A 12604-nucleotide genomic window follows, 5' to 3' on the forward strand; every position below is an offset into this window, starting at 1 on the left:
TGGGGTCACAACTTTGAGTCCCATCCTTGGTGTAGAGATTACTTTAGAAAAAAAAAAATAATAATAAGGAGGTGCCTGGGTGGCTCAGTTGGTTAAGCATCTGACTGTTGGCCTCAGGGTTGTGAGTTTAAGTCCTGCACTGTGTGGAGCCTACTTTAAAAAAAATTATTCTTTTCAATATATTTTTTTAAGATTTTATTTATTTATTTATTTGTCAGAGAGAGAGAGAGAGAGAGAGCACGCACAAGCAGGCAGAGTGGCAGGCAGAGGTGGAGAGACAAGCAGGCTCCCTGCTGAGCAAGGAGCCCGATGTGGGACTCGATCTCGACCCTGGGATCATGACCTGAGCCGAAGGCAGCAGCTTAACTGACTGAGTCACCCAGGCATCCCTGTTTTTTTTAATCTTAAAAATAAAGAGGCAACAGATGGAGCTATGTCTCAGTCTTCCTGCTTGGCAAGACTCCGTGCCATGGACATTTAATGGGACTCTTGATATAACCGAGGTGACTGGATACATTGCAATGTTATCAAATTCTTTTTTTTTTTTTTCAGAGAGTAGAGGGACAGAGAGGGGGGGTTATGACAGAGATATATGACTAAGGAGAAATTTACAGGATTTAAAAAAAAATATTTATTTATCTGACAGACAGAGATCACAAGTAGGCAGAGAGGCAGGAAGAGAGAGGGGGGAAGCAGGCTCCCTGCTGAGCAGAGAGCCCGATGCGGGGCTCGATCCCAGGACCCTGGGATCATGACCTGAGTTGAAGGCAGAGGCCTTAACCCACTGAGCCACCCAGGCGCCCCCCATTATCAAATTCTTAAGGAATGTGCTTGTTTGCTATGATTCTGATACTGCTTCAGGCCTGTTGTAAAGCGTAAGTGTAACAAAGTCAGGATGTGAACTGTAGAGCAGATATGTCTATGAATTATGTCTCAGGTCTGGACACAGCTCCTTGGGTGTTATGGTTTTGTTTTGTTTTGTTTTGTTTTTATTGATTTGACAGAGAGAGAGAGATCAAGTAGGCAGAGAGGCAGGCAGAGAGAGAGGGGGAAGCAGGTTCCCTTCTGAGCAGAGAGCCCGATGCGGGATTCGATCCCAGGACCCTGAGATCATGACCTGAGACGAAGGCAGAGGCTTAATCCACTGAGCCACCCAGGCACCCCATTGGGTTTTTTGTTTTTGTTTTTGTTTTGCGTCAATTCTACCCTCACCATGGGGTTTGAATGCATGACTTCAAGACGGAGAGTCCTGTGCTCTGCCAGGGGAGCCAGGCGGGCACCCCTGCCAGAGCTCCCTATTGATTCCCTCTGTTAAAGGCTGCCTGCATCCCACTGAGGGCTAGCTCACACCTTTAACAGCGTCAGAATATTCGTGTTCCCCTCACTTGTATTTCCCTAACACCTACAGTTCAATGGTGAGGTGGCAAGAGAAATATGATAATCGCATTAAGGATCAACATGATAGGGCTTGCTAAATTACCAGTAACCAATCACAGCAAGAGCATGATTATAAACACACGAAGCAACACAAGTCCCTTCCCCCACCCGAATCTCAGAATGGGACTTTATTTGGAAATAAGATCTTTCCAGATGTCATCAGTTTAGATGAGATACCGGATTAGGGTGGTCCCTCCCCTCCGGTGACCAGTGTCCTTGGAAGGGGAGGAGCCACACAGAGGCAGACACAGAGGAAAGATGGAGGTAGAGCCAAGGAACGTCAGGAACGACCAAAGATGGAAAAGGCCAGGTAGAATCCGTCCTCAGAGCCTTCAGGGGGTGCATGGGCTGTGCAGGTAGCTTGATTTTGGACGTTCAGGCTCCAGAACTGTGCATGAACAAGTTTATTGTTCGAAGACACTCAGTTTGTAATAAGTTCTTAGAGCTTCCCTAGGGGGGAGGAGAATTTGCAGAAAAAGGGAGGTCACCATTGTCAGATTCCTGATCCTGATGCCCCTCGCTCCCACCCGCAGCAGGCGCGCACACTGGGGGTGCCTGGATTAAGCATCTGGTTCTTGGTTTGGGCTCAGAGCATGACCTTGGGGTCATGGGATCAAGCCCCGCGTTGGGCTCTGTGCTCAGTGCAGAGTCTGCTTGGGATTCTCTCTCTCTCTTTCTCTCTCCCTCCCTCTCCCCCCCCACCCCATTCCTGTGTGTGCTCTCTCTCAAATAAATCTTAAAAAAAAAAGAAAGAGAGAAAAGGGGGTTCTGGGTGGCTCAGTGGATTAAGCCTCTGCCTTCGGCTCCCATCATGATCTCAGGGTCCTGGGATCGAGCCCCACATTGGGCTCTGCTCAGGGGTCAGCCTGCTTCCCCCTCTCTCTCTGCCTACTTGTGATCTCTCTGTGTGTCAAATAAGTAAATAAAATCTTCAAAAAAAAAAAAAAAAAAAAAAAAGGCGGCCTCCAGGGCTGTGTGGGTAGCCCAGCTAGTTAAGTGACTGACTCTTGGTTTTGGCTCAGGTCACAGGCCCGTGTGGGGTTCTGCGCTTAGTGGGGAGTCTGCTTGAGATTCTCTGTCTCTCCTGCCTTGTGCATGTGCTCATGCATAACACATGTGCTCGCTCTGTCTTAAATAAATTTTTTTAAAAATCACAGTCCTTGAAAAAAGGAAAAAAAGGCTACCTCTGGTCAGCTCCCACATCATTACATGAAAGCCAGTGGAGTTCACAGAACATGGTTCACTGAAGGCCTTGGCTCCTCCTTCCACTATACTCGTCAATGAAAACCCCTGGGAGCAGCGCAGACGTCGGAGTAGGCTCAGCTCTAGCATGTGATCACACACGTGGTGAGCCACAGAGGCGGCAAGTGGCGTCTTCAGTGTCCACAGCAATGCTGCCTCATGGGTGAGGCGACCCTCCCTCCCCCATCCTCCTCCGCGGGTGAGATCCTCCCACGGTCCACTTCCCTTCCTGGCTCCGTGTTTTCCCTGTCTTCCCAGTCTCGGAGAAATGATGGCATTAAAAATCTGCTTGTGCTTTATACATACTGTGTGAGTCTGCATAGATTTCAAGCCTCCCACCTCTTGGGAAAAGAATCTACTTTTAACCACACCTCTGGACCTAAAACAGTAAACCTTGGGGGCCTGGGTGGCTCAGTTGGTTGAGCATCTATCTGCCTTTGGCTCAGGTTGTGATCCCAGGGTCCTGGTATTGAGCCCCGCATTGGGCTCCCTGCTTAGTGGGGAGCCTGCTTCTTCCTTTCCTTCTGCCTCTCCCCAACATTCATGCTCTCTCTCAAATAAATAACTTAAAAACAAAAAGTAATCCTTATTTAAACTGATGTACATTCATTATTTAGCAAGTATTTCTTTTTTAAAATTTATGTGTAAAAGTGAGAAAACACACATGAGAGGGAGGGAGAGAGAGAGAGAGAATGAGCAGGGGGAGGGTAGAAGGAGAGGGAGAAGCAGACTCCCCATTGAGCAGGGAGCCTGACATGGGCCTCGATGCCAGGATCATGATCTGAGCCCAAGACAGACACTCCACTAACCAGGCCAGCCAAGTGCCCCAGAAGTATTTCTCAAGCATCTACTATGTGCTAGGCACTCTTCTGGGTGCCAGGAACATAGCAATGAGCAAGGCAGTAAGGTTCCCACGTTTGAAGAGCTGACAATTGAAGGAAGACCTCAATGAGCGAGTAAACAAGATCAAAATGAATGCAATCACTTTTCTTTAAGTTTATTTGAGCAATTTCTATACCCAGCGTGGGACACTATTTATTTAGAGAGAGCGAGTGCATGTGCTGTGGGGGAGGGGGAACAGAGGGACAGGGAGAGACTCCCAAGCAGACTCCCCATTGAGCGCAGAGTCTGATGTAGCACTCAATCTCATGAACCTGAAATCGTGACCTGAGCTGAATCCAAGAGAGACGTTTAACAGACTGAGCCATCCAGGTACCCACCCCACCTCCTCCCCAAACACAGTCACTTAGATATCATGATCAGTGTTAGGAGAGAAATAAACAGGGATGGGACAGTGAGGGTATGAAAGGGAGGTCTACTCTTGACAGGCTGGTCAGGGAGGTCTTCTTTGCGAAGGTAGCATTTGAACTGAGATCTAAAGGAGCTGGGGGAAGAGCATTACTAGCAGAGGAACACCGATTGCAAAGGCCCTGAGGCAGGAAAGTACTCGGATACTGTGGCTAAGTCACAGGGAATGAGGGTGTTGGGTCCATGGTCAAAGGAGCGAGACTGATACAAAGCGAAGGTCAAGCAAAGCTTTATTTTGCTCCAAGCATTGAGAATCAAACTTACCGGCCAGGGCCGTCTCTTGCAAAGAGGCAACCTCTCTCTGCCTTACAGACTAGCTTTTAAGGCCAAAAGCCATGTGGTTGGGCCTGGCCACGCACAGGTGGCCAATGAGATTGTAACACAGAGAAAGCTGCACAGTCCTGCTAGGTCACACATAAGTGACCACTTGAATTACAATTTACCCTATAGTAGATATTTGAACTAGCCTATCACCTTGGTCAGAACTGGCACCCAAAAGGCACCCAAAGGGTGGGGCCCACACTCCTTGGTAGCTAGGGAGACAGTATGCGCCCCCATTGATTGAATACCTCCACCTGGCCTGACCCACCCTTGTATTTGGGCTTTGTTACCTGGGACTGATATCCGGGACTTGTTTTTAAGTAAGTCCCCTGGGGGGAGGGGGAGCAGGGACAGTTTAAGTTTTACTGCATAAACGACAAAATCACTGTTTAACCGGATGGCATCGCTCTGGCTAAATAGGCCCTTACAGAGGGCACAAACAATAACATAAGATTGAAATTAGGAGTGGCCAGATGGTGAAGTGCCCCTAAGTTTTAGTTTCCTTGTATTCTAACCAGGGCGCAGGGGATGGGAGAGCCCCTGGCTCCGGGCAGGGGGGTCGGGGGAGGGGTGTGGCAGATCAAGTTCAGCCTCTCACCACTGACAAAAATCCAAAGGCAGAGACACAAGTGGTGGTGAAATGAGAAAAGATTTCTGTGAGCCTGACACGGGAAAGACGGCAGACTGGGGAGTGAAAGACTGTCAAGTGCTGAAACTACTTCTAGGTTTATATAGAGAAAGCATGAGACAAAGGTCGGGTAGGTACAGGGAGGTGGGCGGTGAAGTCAGATCAGTCATTCGGGCAATCACTCCCATCTTGAGGGCTCAGGTCAGATCAGTCATTCAGGCAATCACTCCCATCTTGAGGGCTCAGGGCAGGCCTGGTTGCTTGAGGGGGTAGTTTTGGCTCACCACCCCCCCTCCAGGGATGATTTGCCTGTGGGGGTCTTTTGTCTGAGTTTAGAGATAAGCTGGAAAGAACTTAATCAATTACAGACTGAGGGCAAAATGGAGGTGGTCCTCTTTCTTTACTACTGTAATTAACTACACTTGGATGCTTCGAACAGTTTATAATTCTGGAGGTGAGCCGTCCGGAGACAGTTTCTTCGAACTAAAATCAGGGTGTTGGCGGGCTGGATTCCCGTGGACACTTCAGGAGAGAATCCATTTCCTTGCCTTTCCCGGCTTCTAAAGGGTGTCTGCATTCCTTGGCTTGTGACTCCTTCTTCCACCTTCAAAGTCAGCTGTGTTGGGTCAGCAGCTCTGGGAGTGCAGGAGGAACAACAGAAATGACTGCAGGGGTCCGCTGTCTTCCAGCATCTCCCCTCCCCCTTTCCTTAACCCTTGACTCTCCCGCCAAAAGGATGTATGCCCAGGTCACAGCTCCATAGGTAACCCGATACCTATGCAGGAAACAGAAGTATCAGGAACCCCCACCCCATACCCTCCGATCACCAAATACCCTACCATATATGGATGTGAGCCCATGCCCTACCTTGGCCCGTTAAAGACCCCCCCCAACTCCCTCCCAGTGCAACTTCCCCCCACTCCCCTTTCCAGAGTCAGGAGCCTTGCCTGAGGGTGCCCACCTCCTCCCAGCGTGACTTTCCTGGCTCCCCTTCTCCTGAGCCCTGAAACTTCCCGGGAGAGTGCCTTTAAGAAATCTTGCCTTGTGCCTACCTCGCCTGGTGTTGTGTTTACCTCGCCTGCAAAACCTTACAAGCTGGGGGACATCTTCTCTGGCTCTGACCATTCTGCCTCCCTCTGATAAAGATCCTTGTGGGGGTACCTGGGTAGCTCAGTCAGTTAAGTCTCTGCCTTCAGCTCGGGTTGTGGTCTGGGATTAAGTCCCATGTCGGGCTCCCTGCTCAGCGGGAGCCTGCTTCTCCCTTCCCTTCTCCCCCTGCTTGGGCTCTCTCTGTCAAATAAATAATATCTTTTAAAAACCCAAGAGGAGGCGCCTGGGTGGCTCAGTGGATTAAGCCTCGGCCTTCAGCTCAGGTCATGATCTCAGGGTCCTGGGATCGGGCTCTCCGCTTCCCCCTCTTTTCCCCTCGTTTTCCGCCCCCCCCCACCGCCACCTGCTTGTGATCTCCCTCTTTCTGTCAAATAAATAAATAAAATCTTTAAAAATATATATTAAAACAAAAACAAAAAAAAACCCTTGTGGTTACATCAGGCCTATTCAGGTAATCCAGGATAATTTCCCCCATTTTAGTATCTTTAACTAAATCTCATCTGCAAAGTCCCTTTTGCCATATAAGGTAACATATTCACAAATTTGGGGAATAGGACATGGCCATTTGTTTTACTCTGTCTGGTCTTCCATAACAAAAATACCATACTGAAATAGAATAAAAAACAAATAAAATACTATAGACTGTGTGATTATCAACAACAGAAATGTATTCCTTACACTTCTAGAGGCTGGGAAGTTCAAGTTCAAAGTGCTCACAGATTTGGTCTGGTGAGAACTCATTTCCTGGTCCATAGAAAGTGGTCTTCTCAGTGTCCTCACATTGGTGGAAGGGGCAAGGGAGCTCTTTGGGGTCTCTTATGAGAGCTAATCCCATTCAGAAGGGTTCCTCCCTCATGATCTAAGACCCCCCCCCCAAAGGTCCCACCTCCAAATACCATCACACTGGGCATTGGGATTTAACATGTAAATTTTGGGGAATATCCAGTATATGGCAAGAGCTTCGAGGGAGGTTTTACGCTGCCTGCTACAGCCCTTTGGTCACTAAAAGGAGTTCAGATCTTATTTAAAGTGTCAAAAGGAGCGCCTGGGTGGCTCAGTCAGTTAAGCATCTGCCTTTGGCTCAGGTCATGATTCCAGGGTCCTGGGATCGAGCCCCACATCCTTGCTTGGTGGGGAGTCTGCTTCTGCCTCTCCCTTTCCTCCCCACTCATGCTAATAAAATCTTAAAAAAAAAGAAAGGGTGAAAGGATGACAAAATGGAGTGACATAATCTGATTTATGTTTCATTTCTTTTTTATTGACTGATAGGGAAGTGGGCCCAGAGCAAAGGCTGGCAACACTCCAGCTGTGATGCTGTGATTTCTAACAAATCCATGTTCCATGTTCCTCTTTGCCTCCCAGAGTTCCTAAACCCGTGGAATTTCCTAAGTAATTAGAGTGATAAGCTGCCTTCGTTATTTGTAATGACCCCTTTCCAGTCACATCTGACTTTATGTTGCTGACTGAGGTGGCTTTTGGAAAGCCCCTGGGTCACCTAAGAATGGGGACCAGCTGCCAGGAAAACCAATCATGAGCAGAGGGCTGGAATTATCATCCACACTCCCATCCTCCCCACCTCTGCGGTGTGGAGATACAGATCGTCCATGGCCAATGATGTAATCAACCCTGGTTGTGTAATCAAACCTCCATAAAACCCAAAAAGGGTGGGTCCCGAGGACTTTCTGGGCTGGGGAAGAGCGGAGGTACTGGGAGCCCTGTGTGTCCGGGAGAAGGTATGGAAGCTCTGTGCCCCTTATGTCCCTTGCCCTATGCCCATCTTCTCTCTGGCTGTTACATCCTTTTCTAATAAACTGGTAGTTGGTAGGTAGAATGTTTTCCCAAGGCACCTGGGTGGCTCAGTAGGTTAAGCGTCTGGCTTCGGCTCAGGTCGTGATCTCGGGGTCCTGGGATCGAGCCCGGCATTGGGCTCTCTGCTCAGCAGGGAGCCTGCTTTCCCCTTTCTCTCTGCCTGCCTCTCTGCCTACTTGTGATCTCTCTCTGTGTATCAGATGACTAAAAAAAAAAAAAAAAAAAGAATGTTTTCCTGAGTTCTGGGAGCTGCTCTAGCAAATCAATCAAACCTGAGGAGGGGGTGATGGGCACCTCAGACTTATAGCCAGTTGGTCAGAAACACAGGTGAGAACCTGGGTTTGTAATTGATGTCTAAATGGGGTGTGTGTGTGTGTGTGTGTGTGAGTGTGCGCGCGTGCGTCTGTGCATGCATACGGTTTTGAAGAACTGAACCCTTAACCTGTGTGACATGGTGTAGTCTCAGGGTGAATAGTGACAGAATTTGTTAAATTTGTGGGATGTCTCGCTGGTGTCCCAGAATTGCTGGATGTGTGGAAAACCCACACATCTGGTGTGAGAAGTGAAGCAATGTTGTCATGTAGGGGATACGATGGGAGTAAGTTCTGCTGTTACACTAGCATTTAGAAAACCAGTAGGAGAGGAGGCAGCGGCAAAGAAGACAGAGAAGGAGCCGCAGCTGGGGGAAGTGGAAAACCAGGAGAGGATACGGCCTAGAAACCAAGAGAAGGACATTTCAAGATGGCAGGAATGGTGACGGCAGCAGGCTGAGGACTGAGAGGAGACCCCTAGATTAGGTAACACGGAAGCCGTGCCGACCTGGATAAAAGCTGCTGCTGCCGCCGAGTGACAAGGCCCTAGGCCAGATCGGAGTTGGCTGAAGAGTGAATAGAAGATGAGTTAAACTGCGGCACCTGGGTGGCTCAGTTAAGCAATGAACTCATGATTTTAAGCCCGAGGTCGGGCTCCCCATCGAGTGGGGAGTCTGCTTGAGATTCTCTCTCTCCCTCTCCTCTCACCATGCATGCTCTCCCTAAAATAAATAAATCTTAAACAGAGATCATTTAAGTCAACATAGCATAGGCCTAGGCTGTCCATTACAGTAGCCACACCCACATGTGGCTAATAAACCTCTAAATGAGACAAGTTTTATTTTTTTTTAAGTTTTTTTTAGAAGATTTTATTTATTTATTTGAGAGATCACAAGTAGGCAGAGAGGCAGGCAGAGAGAGAGAGGGAGATGCAGGCTCCCTGCTAAGGCGAGAGCCCGATGCGGGGCTCCATCCCAGGACCCTGGGATCATGACCTGAGCCAAAGGCAGAGGCTTTAACCCACTGAGCCACCCAGGTGCCCCGAGGCAAGTTTATTTTAAAGATTTTACTTATTTGTCAGAGAGAGAGGGAAAGAGCACACAAGCAGGGGGAGCAGGAGAGGGAGAAGCAGGGTCCCCACTGAGCAGGGACTCTGATGCGAGACTCAATCCTGGGACCCTGGGATCATGACCTGAGCCAAAGGCAGATGCTTAACCAACTGAGCCACCCCGGTGTCCCAGTGAGGCAAGTTTAAACAAAGATTAGTTGCAACTGTAAAATGCACACCAGATTTCCAAATACAGTGTGAAAAAAGGGAGTATTTCATTAATATTTTAAATATTGATTTCATGTGGAAATGTACACATTTTGGATATATTGGGTTAAATATATTGTTAACATTAACTTCACTTCTTTTTACTTTTTTTTTTAAACATTTATCGAGAGAGAGCACAAACAAGTGCACATATGAAAGTAAACACAAGGAGGGGCAGAGGGAGAGGGTCCCAAGCAGACTGTACTGTACTCTGAGCCCAATGTGGGGCTCAATCTCAAGACCCTGAGATCATGATCTGAGCCGAAATTAAGAGTCAGATGCTTAACCGACTGAGCCACCCAGGCACCCCAGATTCTCCGTGTATCTCACAGTTGTTCCTTCTGGACCTTTTTTCTAGGGTCCTTACCCTATTCCCAAAACTTATTAGATGAAGGAGCAAGCCATGGAGAAGAGTTCCAGGCAAATGAAGCAGCAAATGCAAAGGTCCTGAGGCAGAAGGCTGCTCGGGTAGTTGTGCACAGGGAGGAAAAAGGCAGTGTTGTTTGGGAGCAAAGTCAGAGGAAGGGATAAGTGGTAGGAAATGAGGTCTGGGCAGTATGGTGTAGAGGGAGATGGCCTTTGTCACTTATTCTGAGGGGGATGGGAAGTAGGTTTTTAAGACAAGGAATGTCCATCTGGTTTACATGCAGACTGCAAGTGGCAAAGGTGAAACCTGGAGACCAGTTAGGAAGCTTCTGCAATAATCCAGGTGGCGCCAGGATGGTAAGGGTAACTGCAGAGTGATTGTATTCGGTATGTATTCTGAAGGCACAAGCCAGGGTTTGTGAAAGAACTGGATGGGGATGTAAGAGAAAGATAGGTTAAACCTGACCTAGGGGCGCCTGGGTGGCTCAGTGGTTTGGGCCTCTGCCTTCAGCTCAGGTCATGATCTCAGAGTCCTGGGATCAAGCCCCACATCAGGCTCTTTGCTCAGCCTGTGATCTCTCTCTCTGTGTCAAATAAAGAAAAATAAGAAAGTAATAATAAGCCTAAAGTTTCTGGTAAGACAGCGTTGTCATCTGCTGAGATGGTAGTTTGTTGTTTTTTTTTTTAAGATTTTATTTATTTGACAGACAGAGATCACAAGTAGGCAGAGAGGCAGGAAGAGAGAGGGGGGAAGCAGGCTCCCTGCTGAGCAGAGAGCCTGATGCGGGGCTCGATCCCAGGGCCCTGGGATCATGACCTGAGCCGAAGGCAGCGGCTTTAACCCACTGAGCCACCCAGGTGCCCCTGAGATGGTAGTTTTAAAAGGTTATTTGGGGACTGCTGGAAGTAGAATTAAGGATAGGTCTTGGACCTGTGAAGTGCAGAAGACCTATTGCTTATTGGAGATGCCAAGTAAGCAGTAGGGGGTATACAAATTTAGCATTTTAGGAGTAAGGTCAAGTCTGGAGATACGAATTTGGCAGTCATCAACCCACAGCTGGTATTTAAAGCCACAGGAGGAGATCAGATCATCCGGGGAGTAAATGTATGGAGGAGAGGTCCAAGGACAACCTATGTCACTCTAAGTTTACGGGTTAGAACAAACCAGCAAAGGACACTAAAAAGAATGACCAGTGAACCATGGGGAAAACATGATGTCTTACAACCTAAAGACCAGGGGAGAGAGTTCCAAGGGAGAAAGTTCCAAGGGAGAAAGTGAAAATGGGTCAAATCCTTTGGACAGAGGAAGCACAATCAAGTGTGGGGTTACCCCTGGATTTCATAGTGTGCCCTTCCTATGAGTGGTTTTGGGGGTGACAGAGGCAACAGCCTGATTTGGAATGGGCTCAACAGGGATAGGAAGGGACAGGAAGAGGGGAACAATTCTTTCCAGTTTTGCTATAAGCAGAGCAAAGTGATGGGACAGTAGTTTGATGGGGATGTGGGAGGCAAGAGAGTGTTGAAGTGGGGAGAAATCACCGCATATTTGAATGCTGATGAAAACCATCCAGTAGGGGCGCCTGGGTGGCTCAGTGGATTGAGCCACTGCCTTCAGCTCAGGTCATGATCTCGGGGTCCTGGGATCGAGCCCCGCATCGGGCTCTCTGCTCCGCGGGGAGCCTGCTTCCTCCTCTCTCTGCCTGCCTCTCTGCCTACTTGTGATCTCTCTCTCTGTCAAATAAATTAAAAAAAAAAAAAAAAGAAAGAAAACCATCCAGTAGAGACTGAATAAGTCACAGTGCAGGACAGTCTATCCTATAAGACTCAGAGTCATGTTTGCTGTGCTGACTTGCATGCCCCAGACGGATCTGAAACTGCTTAAAAGTGTGAAGTTGAGTAAAAGTCAAAATGGCTGTCCTAATGCTTCAGCAAAGCTCAGTTTTAAAGTAATCCTTTTCCTCTCTTCAGCACACCTCCCCTCCTCCCTCACCGCCTTTAGACAGGACGAAGGAGGCTGGCCGCACAATGCAATGCCTGTGGAACCCTGCTAGATCCTGTATTTCCCTGTAAAAACCTCTAGCCCCTTCCTGGGATGGGGAAAGGCCTTGCAATTTTTTTTTTTTTAAGATTTTATTTATTTGAGAGAGAGAAAATGAGCCTCGGGGAGGCCTTGAGGGAGAAGGACAAGTGATCCACATTGGGTTTGATCCCTGGACTCCACACCATGACCTTGAAGTTGACCATACAACCTACTGTGCATGCAGGTGCCTTGAGGGCTTATAGTCTTTGAAGGCCGTAGCCTGCTGCCAGCAAAGGAATAAAACTATTGTTCCTCTTTATCCCCAACTAGGTCTTCCTGTTCTGTTTTGGCTCTGAATCATGAAGGTCGCTTTTTGACAACACACCTAAAATGCAATACAGCTGACCCTTGAGCTGTGTTGGTCCACTTACACTTTTTTCGATGAATACAGTACTGTAGATGTGTTTTTCTCTTCCTTATGACTGTCTTATTAACATTTTCTTTTCTCTAGTTTAAGATACAGTAAAAAAAATGGGGGGGGGGGCGCCTGGGTGCCTCAGTAGTTAAGCGCCTACCTTTCGGCTGTGGTTATGTCCCCAGGGTCCTGGGATCAAGCCCCACATCCGGCTCCCTGCTCAGCAAGGGGCCTGCTTCTCCCTCTCCCACTCCCCTGCTTGTGTTCCTTCTCTCACTGTGTCTCTGTCAAATTAAAAAAAAAAAATCTTTAAAAAAATACA

This window comes from Meles meles, chromosome 1 (genome assembly GCF_922984935.1).
Source record: "Meles meles chromosome 1, mMelMel3.1 paternal haplotype, whole genome shotgun sequence".
Lineage (NCBI taxonomy): Eukaryota > Metazoa > Chordata > Mammalia > Carnivora > Mustelidae > Meles > Meles meles.